Raw genomic sequence first — 12974 nt, 5'->3', positions numbered from 1 at the left:
TCTCTATGAGGTAGTGCAACTTCTCAAGCCGCAAGTCCGTATGCAGCAAGGACTCCAGTACAGGTTCCAAGAACCGTATCTTCGCAAAGAGTCCATCTTTATGTAAAACCAGTAGAGAGCACCTTTAAGAAGGTGCAAACTATATACAAGGAGTTTGTATCATGCATTGTTCATGATTCAGCAGTTCTTGATAACTGGTGCAAAAACGTAGAAAACAAACAAAACAATAGGGATACCGGGTCAACAAAGGGATCCCTTTGAGAGTAACCCTAGACGGGTTTTAGCAGCAAAACAGCAAGGAAAAACAATGAACTATTTACAGTCATTAAAGCATTTCTGCAGTGTATAAGTTACTTGAACCACTCAGGAGGTAGCACCGGCGGAGGCAACCCCCTAGGGAATTGCGCACCACCTGGTACTGCATAAGGGGACGTGTTGTCCCATCTGGGGGTCTGCGTACCCACTGTCTTCAGTTCTGGAGCAGCACGGACACCACCCACCGGAAGAGGTGCCTCCTTGGCCACGAGGGTGGTGGAGGTGACAATGCTGCATGTCGTGGTCTTGACCATAGTGCACGTGGGGGTGACCTCGGTGGTCCTGGTAATGACCATGGGCTGACCACAAGGGGGCACCTTGGCTACAGGGGTTAGCTTCACTGGCACCTTAATCGGGGGGTTCACAGGGGTCTGCCTCTTGCGAACATTCAGGGCAAACCACCCCTTTTCCCCAAAGTGCCTGGTGTACGAGACTTCATCCCCCGGGTAGAGATCCCGGTCTGGGTGGCCCTCTCTGAGATGTGACTCAACATCCCTTCGGTTTACAAACACCTCCGCATACAGACCCGGCTCTTTGATGAAGCCCCAGCCTCCCCGGAGCTTGAAGGTGGTGATGATGCCCTGCCTGCGCGGAGCCTGGAGAGCGGTGGGGTCCTTGCGGGCCCGATCCTTGACCGCCAGGTCTTTCTGATGGTAGGCCTCCAGCCCGGCCTGGTACTCCTTTTCCTTCTCCTTCCACTGCTGTTCCAGCTGGGCCTGGTATTCCTCCCAGCTCAGGGCCTGCACCATCTCCCCTTCCCGTGTCTTCACCCCGGGGAACCCCATGAGGTCGGATCCTGGGTTCACCCAGCGGCATACCGTGCGCTCCGCACGGGTCTCACACAACAGGGTGGTTGGCGCGATCGGGGCCTTCAGGCGGTGTTCCATGCCCGTTGCCTCCTCCCATGGTAACAGGCGTTGGAGTCTACGGGTCCCAGGGAGAGGGGGTGCCGCAACGGGGCCTATTAACAAGTCCTCCGCCGGCGGGACAGGGTCGACGGACTCACCAGCCAATGCAGGTTCCTCCTCCGTGGCGGGTTCCACTGGCGGTGTCGGCGAGGGCCTCAGCAGCAACTCCGGTAGTGGTACAGGGTCCGATGTCAAAGGACTTCCTTCTGGCGCTACCTGGTCTGGAGCCTGAGCCTTCGCGTTCAGCTGAAGGAGCTGGTGGATCAAGTCTCCCATCTCAGCCTGCAAAAGATCAGCGTTGTCCGTGGAGAATTGGCTGCGGTACTCGTCCGGGTAGTTGGGGGAGACTTCTGCTTCCACCCCACATTCGGGTTCTGAGCTGCTGGCCATGGCGTCCTCCACGTGAGTCGCTTCCTGATCCTTTTCCCGCTCTCTCCTTCGTGGGCGGTTTCGTTTTCGTTGTCTCCGCCCTCCATTGAGAATCAGGAGGCGGATCTCGGCTGCTGACGGACACGTCCTCACGGTACAGAAATATTTAGACTGGGCGGCCATCGTCGTTCGCGCTCTCCAGCTTGTCTACGCCTACTCCACGCCCCTCTTCTTCTTCTGCGCTCTCCTCAGCGCTGTAATGGCGGCGGATTTTGGCGGTAAATGGCGCGGCACAGTCTTTGCAATAAATCACAGTCCAAGTATAATAAATCACAGTTCAAAGGCACACATGACCTGATTCTTCAGGCTTAAGTAGATCCTGTTCGTGACGCCAAGTTTGCAGCGCCCCCACTGCCGCAGGGCCGAGGGGTACCCGGTACCGGGCCTCTGAGTCTCTGCTCTGGGGGTTGTCACAGTGGCTAGGCCCGGTCCGTGACCCTGCTGAGGGGCGCCCAAATAATAGGGTGTGGATGATGGGGGTAGTGTAGTGCCGGTCGCAGTCAATAACGAGGACACCAGGTTGCAGTCTCTTTACCTCTTTACTGAAGGTCTCAAAGTCCTCAATCCGGAATACAGTTAACCAGGCTGCGCAAGTCCGGCCGGTCCGATGGCACCTCCAGAGTTCCCTTTGCAGGTGGAAATCTGTGCCTTCCTTCTAGTGCTATGTGTTGTGGTCCTCCCCTGCTGAGCTTACGGGATAGTCCCCACAACTGTTGTGTCTGTTTCTCGTTTTCCCTCACAACTCGATTAGATGATCTTCTGCTAATCTTCCGTCCCTCCCAGGTGTTATGGTTGGGACGCACCCGTATGACGGGTAGGCTCGGAGCTCTTCCGGGACCCTCGAGTCGCCCCTCTCCACAGGTTGCCCCCTATGTCTGCGTAGGTGATTTAAGTGAGACAGCCCGCCTGTGACTGACTGTCCTGCCGTTGGTTTGAAGTATGGCTTAGAGCTCTGTACCTCCTCGGCGTTCCGGCCGCCGGTTGTTTACGCCTCAGTAGGATGTTGCCTCGATCTTACAGCACGACTCCTACTGGTATTCTCCTTCTTGCTTTGATCTCGTTTCTCACTCAGCACAATAAATCTCGCTTCTTGTCCTTTCTTAGGGCACCGCCGCTATGAAGTGCAGGCGCGGTCCCGTAGCTTTCTCTCTGTTTGCCAGGCCTCCGTCAGGATCCCACCCCTGACAGGGACCCTACCGAATCTTCCCCTGCAACACCCTCTGCCACAAGGTGTTGCCTGGTTCCAACCCAGTCAGCGTTCTCCCTAACTTCCTGCCTGACCCCCAGTTTTACCAGTATGTGAGGAGTGGCCTAATGAATAGTACCCTTAGCTCCCCCTGGAGGCCCGACTGTGAAATGTATTGGTGTATGTGATACCTGGTCAGATGAACTCCTTCAGTGCCATCAGACGTACCATAGCCCCCCTTAGCGGCGGAGCCACAGTACTGCAACGACCAGGACTCTGGGGCGCTGCAACTACCCGGTGAGGAAGTATCTCTGGGCTGAGGGTAGGAAGCGTTGGCAGTCTGACTAGCTGGGGGTATAGGCACAGCTGGCAGGCGTGGGTCCGTGAAGAGAGAGTTAACCGTCTTACTACTCATAAGCTCGGTCCCCGCCAAGTGTCCTGTCTTCCCGCTCAAACTGCTATTTATGTCGGACCTGCCTCCATCAGTCAAGTCCCCTGTACTGCTCCATTCAGCATTCTCTTCGCCCTGCAACACTGGTGACAGCCCTGACGGGTCCGGCACAGATAAGCAGGAGAGACCATCAACTTGGTTCTCCTGTCTACACACACACTGAGTGCAGATCCCTGGGCACTATGCTTCTGGTGTGCCTGCGCATGCTTTCCCTCTCTTAAAGGGGCCATGTGCATTTCCCTAAAATGTCCCCAGCCAATAGCTGGAGGACTCCTACTATTTCAGGCACCTCCTCCAGAATGGAGGTGTCTGAATAACGTTTTTTTGTATTTCTGACATGCTTACTAGTTCTCAGGTCCCAGTACTTGTTTACCAGACCTGCACTAAAGCTGTGCCAGCCTGCCTATCAGCCGTGCCCACCCGCTGTCCGTCAGCCGTGCCCGTCGGCACTTGCTTAGCAGGATATCTTTTGTGTCAGCCAGTACCAGCCCGTGTGTCAGTTGTGCCAGTCCTGTACCAGCCAAGCGTGTTTGGACTTGCAAGCCCATTACAGCATCTATTGGCATAGAATGTACTTCCACAAAACATTCCAACTGATCAGGGATCCTGTCATTTGGACCTATCAATTTTAACCAAAAGGGATTAAGCTTCCATTGAGGACTACTCAACATCTGATCCCATCTGAGAATTAACATTACAGGAATATGGTCTGAAATTTCCCTAATCCCATGTTCCACACTTTACACCCAGATCACCACATTACTAGACCCAAATATGTAATCCAGTCTTGACACTGTAAATCTACTTGATGAATGACATGTATATTCTTTGACACCTGGGTGATGTAGTCTCCACAGATCTATTCAGCTATTACCCTCCATATATCTTGATAGAACATTAGAAAAGGATGGAATCATTTGAGGGTTATCGTCTTGTCTTATTCTGTCTAGATTATCATCCATAATAACCTATACATAAAACATAAGCATCTGGGTAGTTCAGCGCAAAGCTCACTGCCTTTTGGACAATTGTTAAATTTGCCGGGTGTGGAGTGTAAATACCTAACATTAAAAATTCCTTGGAGTTCATCATGGAATTTACCAAAACAAATCCCCCTTCTGGATCTTTGTAGGCCACCTAAACCTCCCTTCTGAGCTTTTTGAATTAGAAGCAAGATCCCCCTGGAATAACTCGTGTGGAAATAATGTAGCAAGAACTTTCCCGCTGAACTGAAGTTTCCTCTTGCCAGGGCTTTGGAATCTTTTACACTTCTTAGGACAAATCACTGTGGTTGTGTGGAACATCCTAACTACCTTTCGCAATCCCTTCACATGACTGCTTAGCTTGCCAAACTCAGTTGACGTTCATTGATTCTGCATGGGTAGCTGCCTCAGCAGGCTTGGAAATGGGTGATTTTTGGAAGGACAAGGCCAGACATGACGGTTTTGTCACATGCGTCACCTGTCTGGTCTGCTCCTGGAAGCTGGGAAAGGGAAGATGTCACAGAAGATTCCGGATTCGGCTCATCGAAGACCTTTCAGCAGACCAGCAGGAAGGCCTGGCCTGCAGGACCAAGGTGATAGGAGCCCCTTTTTTCCATAGGGGGTTGGGCCATGCTAGGGCATCTCCTGCTAGGTAGGACATTAGGAATCTCATCTTGACCCATTCAGAAGAGAGCCGATGACCCAAAACTTCATAGTGCCGCATGCACTGCTCTAGAAACCTATGGCACAGCTTCGGATCCCCACAGTACCGTGACAGCTTAGACAGGACAGGTTTCACTCCAGGAACATGTTTTAAATTGAACCGTAGCTGCTGCAACTTGGGCTGGAGCAACTGATGTCTGCAGATGGATGTGTCGTCTCACTCTGCCCTATTCAACAACCAGGGAGCTGGTGATGTAGAATTGAAGTCCAGATAGAAGAGGAGACATTTGAAGAGACTGGGGTGGTGCTGAGCACAATCTGGATTTGCCAATCGGACCGGACCTCACAATGTACATGCAGCATGGGACATGAATAATGCACTTTTTTGAAGGTATGGAAGGGCACCTCTGATTGTATAAAGGGGTTGTAGGAACCCCAGATATATGTTTTTAAGGGTGATGGTTATGGTTTATGGGGTTAAAATTGGTGACAAGTTCTCTTTAAGATCCGTTTTTCTATATTTTGCACTCCTCGTGAACTTTTTTTTTCAAAGCACAACCTGTTTCATATCCTATACATAATCCATATGCTGGAGACAGAGGCGTAGCTAGGGTTTTGGTCCAGGGGGGGCGAAGCTTCTGAGTGGGCCCCTAACCAGGTAACCTTCATTACAATTCAGTGATGCGCCCTAAGGCCGGAGACACACTGGTGCGAGATACGGCCGAGTCTCGCTGGTTAAAAGCAAGCTGTGGCACCTGCACTCCGGAGCGGAGAGTGCAGCTGCATAGCAATACATGGAGCTGCACGCTCCGCTCCGGAGTGCCGGTGCCACAGCTTGCTTTTAACCAGCGAGACTCGGCCATATCTCGCACCAGTGTGTCTCCGGCCTAATAGTGGAGGAGAACCTCAGCAGATGACCGCGCTGTTACTGAAGATAATCTCTATATAAAGACCAACACTGATATTACCGCCATATGGTCAGTGGTAGATACCAGTCCTACAGAACATATAACAGATCACTGCACAGTTACAGATAATGACTTACCTCTGACGTTCTTTCTGATAGAATTGTTCATTTTTCCCGTCTTTTCCATCTGGCCCAGACCGACATGACAACTTCTTCCAGCTACAACTCATCTGCAGAGAATACAACAAAGACATGTTTCACTTCTCACATTCCAGCCATCACCATCTATTCCCAACCTGCACAACCTCCTCATCCTGCTGATACCCCAATACTGAGCCACTGCTGCCGTATGTGTCCCTATTACTGCACCTGATACCCCAATACTGAGCCGCTGCTGCCGTATGTGTCCCTATTACTGCCCCTGATACCCGAATACTGAGCCGCTGCTGCCGTACGTGTCCCTATTACTGACCCTGATACCCCAATACTGAGCCGCTGCTGCCGTATGTGTCCCTATTACTGCACCTGCTGTGTAGTTCTCTGTGCCCTCTAAATTCTAAAGCAACCCTCTATAATATAGTAATGCCAGGTGCAAGTGCCCTAGAAAACAGTGCCCACATTTTGTCCCCTAGAAAGTAATAATGCCCTCTGTGTGTGACCCTTTGATAGTCACAGTAACCTGAGTTCCCCTGTCAGAATTGGTGCCCACTTTACATTTAATAAAGTCCCGAGTCTCCCCCACTGTACAGCTCCCCTATACACAGTATGATGCCCCCTCACTGTATATACTGACCCGTTAATATCCCCCAAACTGGCTCCAACACTGTATGATGGCCCCATCGCTGTAATCTCCACACTGAATGATGGCCCTCTAGATAGCCTCCATATAGCATAATACACCAGATAGTCCTCAATATGGTATAATACATTCCCCATAGGCCTCCATATAGTATCATGCACTCCCCATAGGCAGACCCTAGTATAATGCCCTTCACATAGGAAGACTATATAGTATAATGCAGCTCCCATAGGCAGCCTCTATAAGGAAGGCTGTAAATGTGTCCCCAATCCCCTCCGCAAGGCATAAAAATGACCTCTCATTATACTCACCAATGGCTCTCACCAAGGCATCGCTGGTCTTGACTTAAGATCGCCATTCTCCATTACTGCTTCATCTGTATGACACATCCTACGTCATCCACACAGTGTCACCCATCGCGCTCCTGTGCAGGCACACTTCTCTCTAGGCTGCTGAAAGCAGAGCTAAGTACTGTAGTGCATGTGCGCTGGGAAAGGCCAAAGAGCTGATTACCTGGAAATAAAGCTGGCGCATGCGCACTACAATACTGTGCTCTGACTTCAGCAGGGCAAAGAGAAGTGCACGTGCACGTGCACGGGAGTGCGATAGAGGACACTGAATGCATGATGTAGGACGCATCTTCCACACGAAGAGGGACAGCGATCACAGGAAGAGGGTCGGCGCCGGATCAAGACTGTGACGCCCGGACTGCGCCATCCGTGATTATAATAAAAGCTCTTTTTTGTACCTTGCATAGAGGATTGGGGACATAGAGAGCATTCTAGAACACTATGTGAGGGCGTACAGATGCTGGCCGGACCTTATATGGTGACAGGCTCCCACATGTAAAAGCCGTCCTGCAAGATTCCAGCCTCTCGCAAACTTAAGAGAATAACCATTCTCCTTCTCATAAGCTAATCAGCAGTAAATAAATTATGTGCGAAGACACTTATTGATCACATGTCAGTGTTCAGTGTCTGTCCAGATTGCAGGATAAACAAGACATACAAGTTTAAAGGGAACCTGTCACCCCGTTTTTTAAAGATGAGATAAAAATAGCGTTAAATAGGGGCAGAGCTGTGCTTTACATTAGTGTCTTTTTTGTGCCTTTATTCCCCACCTATGCTGCTGAAATACCTTTGTAAAGTTTCCGTTTTGGGCTGTCACTCACGCTGGTCTGGTCAAATGGGCGTGGTGACATCGCTGTTTCTTCCCCCAGATCTTGCTTATCTGTCCGTTGGTGGCGTAGTGGTGTGCGCATGTCCAGCTGCCGAATCCACTGCGCAGGTGAAGGAAAAGAGCACGATCTGCGCTATTCCCCTGGTGATCGGTGGGGGCGGCCATCTTCCTGAGGCCGCGCATGCGCAGATGGAGTGCTCGGCTTCCCGGGGCTTCAGGAAAATGGCCGCCGCGATCTCCATTTGCGCACGCGCGGCATCCCGCGGCCATTTTCCTGAAGCCCCGTGCAGCAGAGCACTCCATCTGCGCACGTGCGGCCTCAGGAAGATGGCCGCCCCCACCGATCACCAGGGGAACAGCGCAGATCGCGCTCTTTTCCTTCATCTGCGCAGTGGATTCGGCAGCTGGACATGCGCAAACCACTACGCCACCAACGGACAGATAAGCAAGATCTGGGGGAAGAAACAGCGATGTCACCACACCAATTTTTACCAGACCAGCGTGAGTGACAGCCCAAAACGGCGACTTTACAAAGGTATTTCGACAGCATAGCTGGGGAATAAAGGCACAAAAAAGACACTAATGTAAAGCACAGCTCTGCCGCTATTTAACGCTATTTTTATCTCATCTTTAAAAAACGGGGTGACAGGTTCCCTTTAAGAACCTTCATTGCTTTATATACTGTGCCTGTATGTATGTATTCATGGCAACAGATCAGACATATCAAATAGCAAATGACATGTGCCAAGATACTCATCATGCTGTGTGGAGAGTGTCCTCTGGTCCTGGGGGCTGCTCCTCAGGCTCCTCCAAGTCAGATGCTGCAGACATCATGTGCAGGCAGTGAGCTCAGCTCACAGTCAGAGGCAGAGTCCCCCTGCGTCCCCGGCTGCTGCTGCTGCTGCTGGAGCTGGAGCTGATCACTTCTCTGCAGCACAGGAGCTTTGAAGCAGAGCGCGCTCAGCCAGGATTGGGTGAGTGGCCTCCCTTCCCCCTCTCCTCCACAGACTGCAGAAGAGCGATCACATGACTCACTCCCTGCACTCTGATTGGAGGCCTTCTCTTCTCTCTGCTGACTCCCTGTGAGTAGGGTTGAGCGACCTTTACTTTTATAGGATCGGGTCGGGTTTCACGAAACCCGACTTTTTCAAAAGTCGGGTCGAGTGAAATCGGCCGATCCTATAAAAAAGTCGGGGTCGGGGTCGGCCGAAACTCGAAACCCAATGCAGTGCATTGGGTTTCCAATGGTTCCCAGGGTCTGAAGGAGCGGAAACTCTCCTTCAGGCCCTGGGATCCATATTTAAGTGTAAAATAAAGAATTAAAATAAAAAATATCGCTATACTTACACTCTGACGGGCCCTGGTACTAACCGGGAACCTTCCTTCCTTAGAATCAGCCTTCCAGGACCTCGCGGTGATGTCGCGGTGACGTCGCGGCTTGTGATTGGTGCGCGGCTGCCCATGTGACCGTGACGTCACCGGAGGTCCTGGAAGGGCTGATTCTTAGGAGGGAAGGCTGCCGGAACAAAGCTGAGGGTGAGTATATACCTATTAGGTATATACTCACTCTCGGACACGCCCTGCGTCGTTCCGGCAGCCTTCCTTCCTAAGAATCAGCCCTTCCAGGACCTCCGGTGACGTCACGGTCACATGGGCGGCCGCGCACCAATCACAAGCCGCGACGTCACCGCGACGTCACCGCGACGTCACCGCGAGGTCCTGGAAGGCTGATTCTAAGGAAGGAAGGTTCCCGGTTAGTACCAGGGCCCGTCAGAGGGTAAGTATAGCGATATTTTTTATTTTAATTCTTTATTTTACACTTAAATCTGAATTCCGATACCAATTCCCGATATCTTAAACATATCGGGAATCGGTATCGGAATTCCGATTCCAGATTCAGAAGATAGCCGACTTCATGGCCGACCCCACACAGGGGTCGGGTCGGGTTTCATGAAACCCGACTTTGCCAAAAGTCGGCGACTTCTGAAAATTACCGACCCGTTTCGCTCAACCCTACCTGTGAGTGTTTGTACCGTGCATTTTACTTTATCTACATACACAGTACAAACGCAGGGGAAATTAAAGATAAACATTGACCGGAGGCAGGGGCCCTTAACGCCGGCCCTGACAGTAGCGTAGCTCCGGGTGGGCCCCCTCAGAGCACAGGGCCTGGGGCGACCGCCCCCTCTGCCCCCCTGGTAGCTACGCTACTGGCTGGAGAACTTGGCTGCAGTTATATCGCAACACATCTAATCAGTGATGTCCTTTATACATTTTCTCCTAGTAGTTGTCCAACAGGTTTTTGTCAGTTGGGTGTAGCTGTGCCTTGTCTACAGTTCCAGACTTAGAGTATGTTGACTCACTAGCCTTAAAATACTCTGTTATGGCAGGCTCCATAGCTCAGTGGTTAGAGCACTGGTCTTGTAAACCAGGGGTCGCGAGTTCAATTCTCGCTGGGGCCTCAACGCTTTAATTATATTATTTTAAGATTGTACAAAAGGGACATGAGACTTTTCTTCAATGTTTTCTATAACCTGTTAATGCTCTGCAAAATGTTTAGGCTATATGCACACGTTGTGGAATTTTCTGCGGGGGATTCTTCCTCTCTTGGCAGAAAACGCAGTTGAAAATTCGCGCGGCTTTTCATGCAGATTTGAATGCGTTTTTGTAAGCTAAATAAAGATCTATTATTTAAAGGGAACCTGTCACCCCGTTTTTTCAGTATGAGATAAAAATACTGTTAAATAGGGCCTGAGCTGTGCATTACAATAGTGTAGTTTGTGGACCCCGATTCCCCACCTATGCTGCCGAAATACGTTACCAAAGTAGTCGTTTTCGCCTGTCAATCAGGCTGGTCTGGTCAAAAGGGCGTGTTGTCTTCCCCCAGATTTTGCGTAGTTTTCCGTTGGTGGCGTAGTGGTGTGCGCATGCCCAAGGTCCAGAATCCTCTGCCAGGGGATTTAAAAGAGCGCGCTGTTCGTTATTCATTGGTGATCGGTGGGCGCCGCCATCTTCCTTTGGCCGCGCGTGCGCAGAAGCGGCGCTCTGCTGGCCGCGACGCTCTGCTGGCCGCGGCTTCAGGAAAATGGCCGCGGGATGCCGCGCGTGCGCAGATGGATATCGCGGCGGCCATTTTCCTGAAGCCGCGGCCAGCAGAGCGCCGCGGCCAGCAGAGCGCCGCTTCTGCGCACGCGCGGCCAAAGGAAGATGGCCGCGCCCACCGATCACCAATGAATAACGAACAGCGCGCTCTTTTAAATCCCCTGGCAGAGGATTCTGGACCTTGGACATGCGCACACCACTACGCCACCAACGGAAAACTACGCAAAATCTGGGGGAAGACAACACGCCCTTTTGACCAGACCAGCCTGATTGACAGGCGAAAACGACTACTTTGGTAACGTATTTCGGCAGCATAGGTGGGGAATCGGGGTCCACAAACTACACTATTGTAATGCACAGCTCAGGCCCTATTTAACAGTATTTTTATCTCATACCGAAAAAACGGGGTGACAGGTTCCCTTTAACAAAAAAAAGGAGTGTGAAGTCATTTCTTTGTTCAACCTCTTCTTTTACATACTACATTGAAGAATAATGTTTACACGCATAGATATAGCTAGATAGCTAATGTAGATAGATAGATAGATAGATAGATAGATAGATAGATAGATAGATAGATAGATAGATAGATAAACAAAAAAACTGACCAGCACCTCCTAAGTGTGAACATGTGCAAGCTGCCAGACTGCCTTATATAGAAAAAAAAGCACAGCAGCACTATGTATAAGTTTAGGCCATGTGAAAACACATAAAAACATTAAAAACATATAATCTAGATTTTACTACTTACATTTTTTTTTAAACTTACAGAAATGAGTGAAAATGAAGGTTCTTAGTGCACAAATTGGCCAATTCATGTATGCCCATCGACCATGGAAAGGTGACCTCCCTCTGATGAGTCCCTGCTCTACTGTACATGCCTTCTTTGGACTATCAACATACAATTTTGGACACTCATGCTCCTGGGTTTAGCCTACAATTTATGGGCAAGTAGAGCTGATTACAAAAAAACTGATCAGCACCTCCTAAGTGTGAACATATAATGCAGTCTGGCAGCTTGCATATGTTTACACTTAGGAGGTGCTGGTCAATTTTTTGTATATTTAACTATTGGATGTTGGCTGCATCGAGTCTGATTCTGCACTCCTCCCATTGACCTGCAGGTGGCCATAATCAGCTCTCAGTTTTCACATGGCCTAAACTTATACATAGTGCTGCTGTGCTTTCTTTTGTCTCTATAGATAGATAGATCTATAGATGGATGGATAGATATATCTATAGATAGATATGTGATAGATAATAGATATGGGATAGAGTTAAACAAAGACACACACACCGTTAGGCTGGGGTCACACTTGGGAGAAACTCGCACGAGTCTTGCACCTCAGTACTCAGCACTGCCACCGGCACTCGGACCGGAGCGTTCAGCTGCATAGAAATACATACAGCCGCATACTCCGGTCCCGAGTACCAGCGGCAGTGTCAGGACTCTGAACATTTTTTACCTTTTGTGCATTACTGCCCTTTTCCAAGATGGCGTTTTTGGTCTCATGTGCACTGTGTCTTCCTGCTATAAAACTCCACCCCAGCCTTCAGTCTGTGCTAGAGTATTCTGCCTTGCATCCAGCTCCTGACCTCTGATTACTCCCTGGCTATACACCTGCTCCTGTGAACCTGTGTGGTGATCCTGCTACTCTGAGTTCCTGCTGCATACACAAGTTTCCAGTAATCCTCCTTCATCTGCTGTTCGTGTTTACTTCCATCTGCATTTGCTGGACATGTAAGCTGTTTCTGCTTTGCAATAACCTGAGACTATTAACCAGGCCTCCCTGGTTGAGCTAAGATATGATTTGAACTGCCTAATAAGCATATCTATCTGTGCCTGGACTAAGACAAGGATTTATTCGTGTCAAGTATCCTCAAGAATAACTGTGCTTCATAGACTTTCTGCTTGATTGCGTTTTCCTCTGAAGTTTCCTATGGACTGCTAAGCTGCGTTTATTATTTGCACCAAGTGTTGTGGACTTGAGTTTCTCTCTGCACCTGTTTGAATCACCGTGTGATAATATAGACTTTACCACTTATAAAACTGTG

The 12974-nt window shown here is 50.0% G+C and overlaps 1 non-coding gene across 1 annotated transcript; it reads left to right on the top strand.

The window, feature by feature from the left end:
• Positions 1 to 10209: 10209 nt before the first annotated feature.
• Positions 10210 to 10282, top strand: TRNAT-UGU (transfer RNA threonine (anticodon UGU)). The gene has a single exon. It is a non-coding gene; the product is annotated as a tRNA-Thr (tRNA).
• The last annotated feature ends 2692 nt before the right edge of the window (positions 10283 to 12974 follow it).

Source organism: Ranitomeya variabilis, chromosome 4, assembly GCF_051348905.1.
Source record: "Ranitomeya variabilis isolate aRanVar5 chromosome 4, aRanVar5.hap1, whole genome shotgun sequence".
Taxonomy (NCBI): Eukaryota; Metazoa; Chordata; class Amphibia; order Anura; family Dendrobatidae; genus Ranitomeya; species Ranitomeya variabilis.
This window is presented reverse-complemented; position numbering and strand designations above follow the sequence as displayed.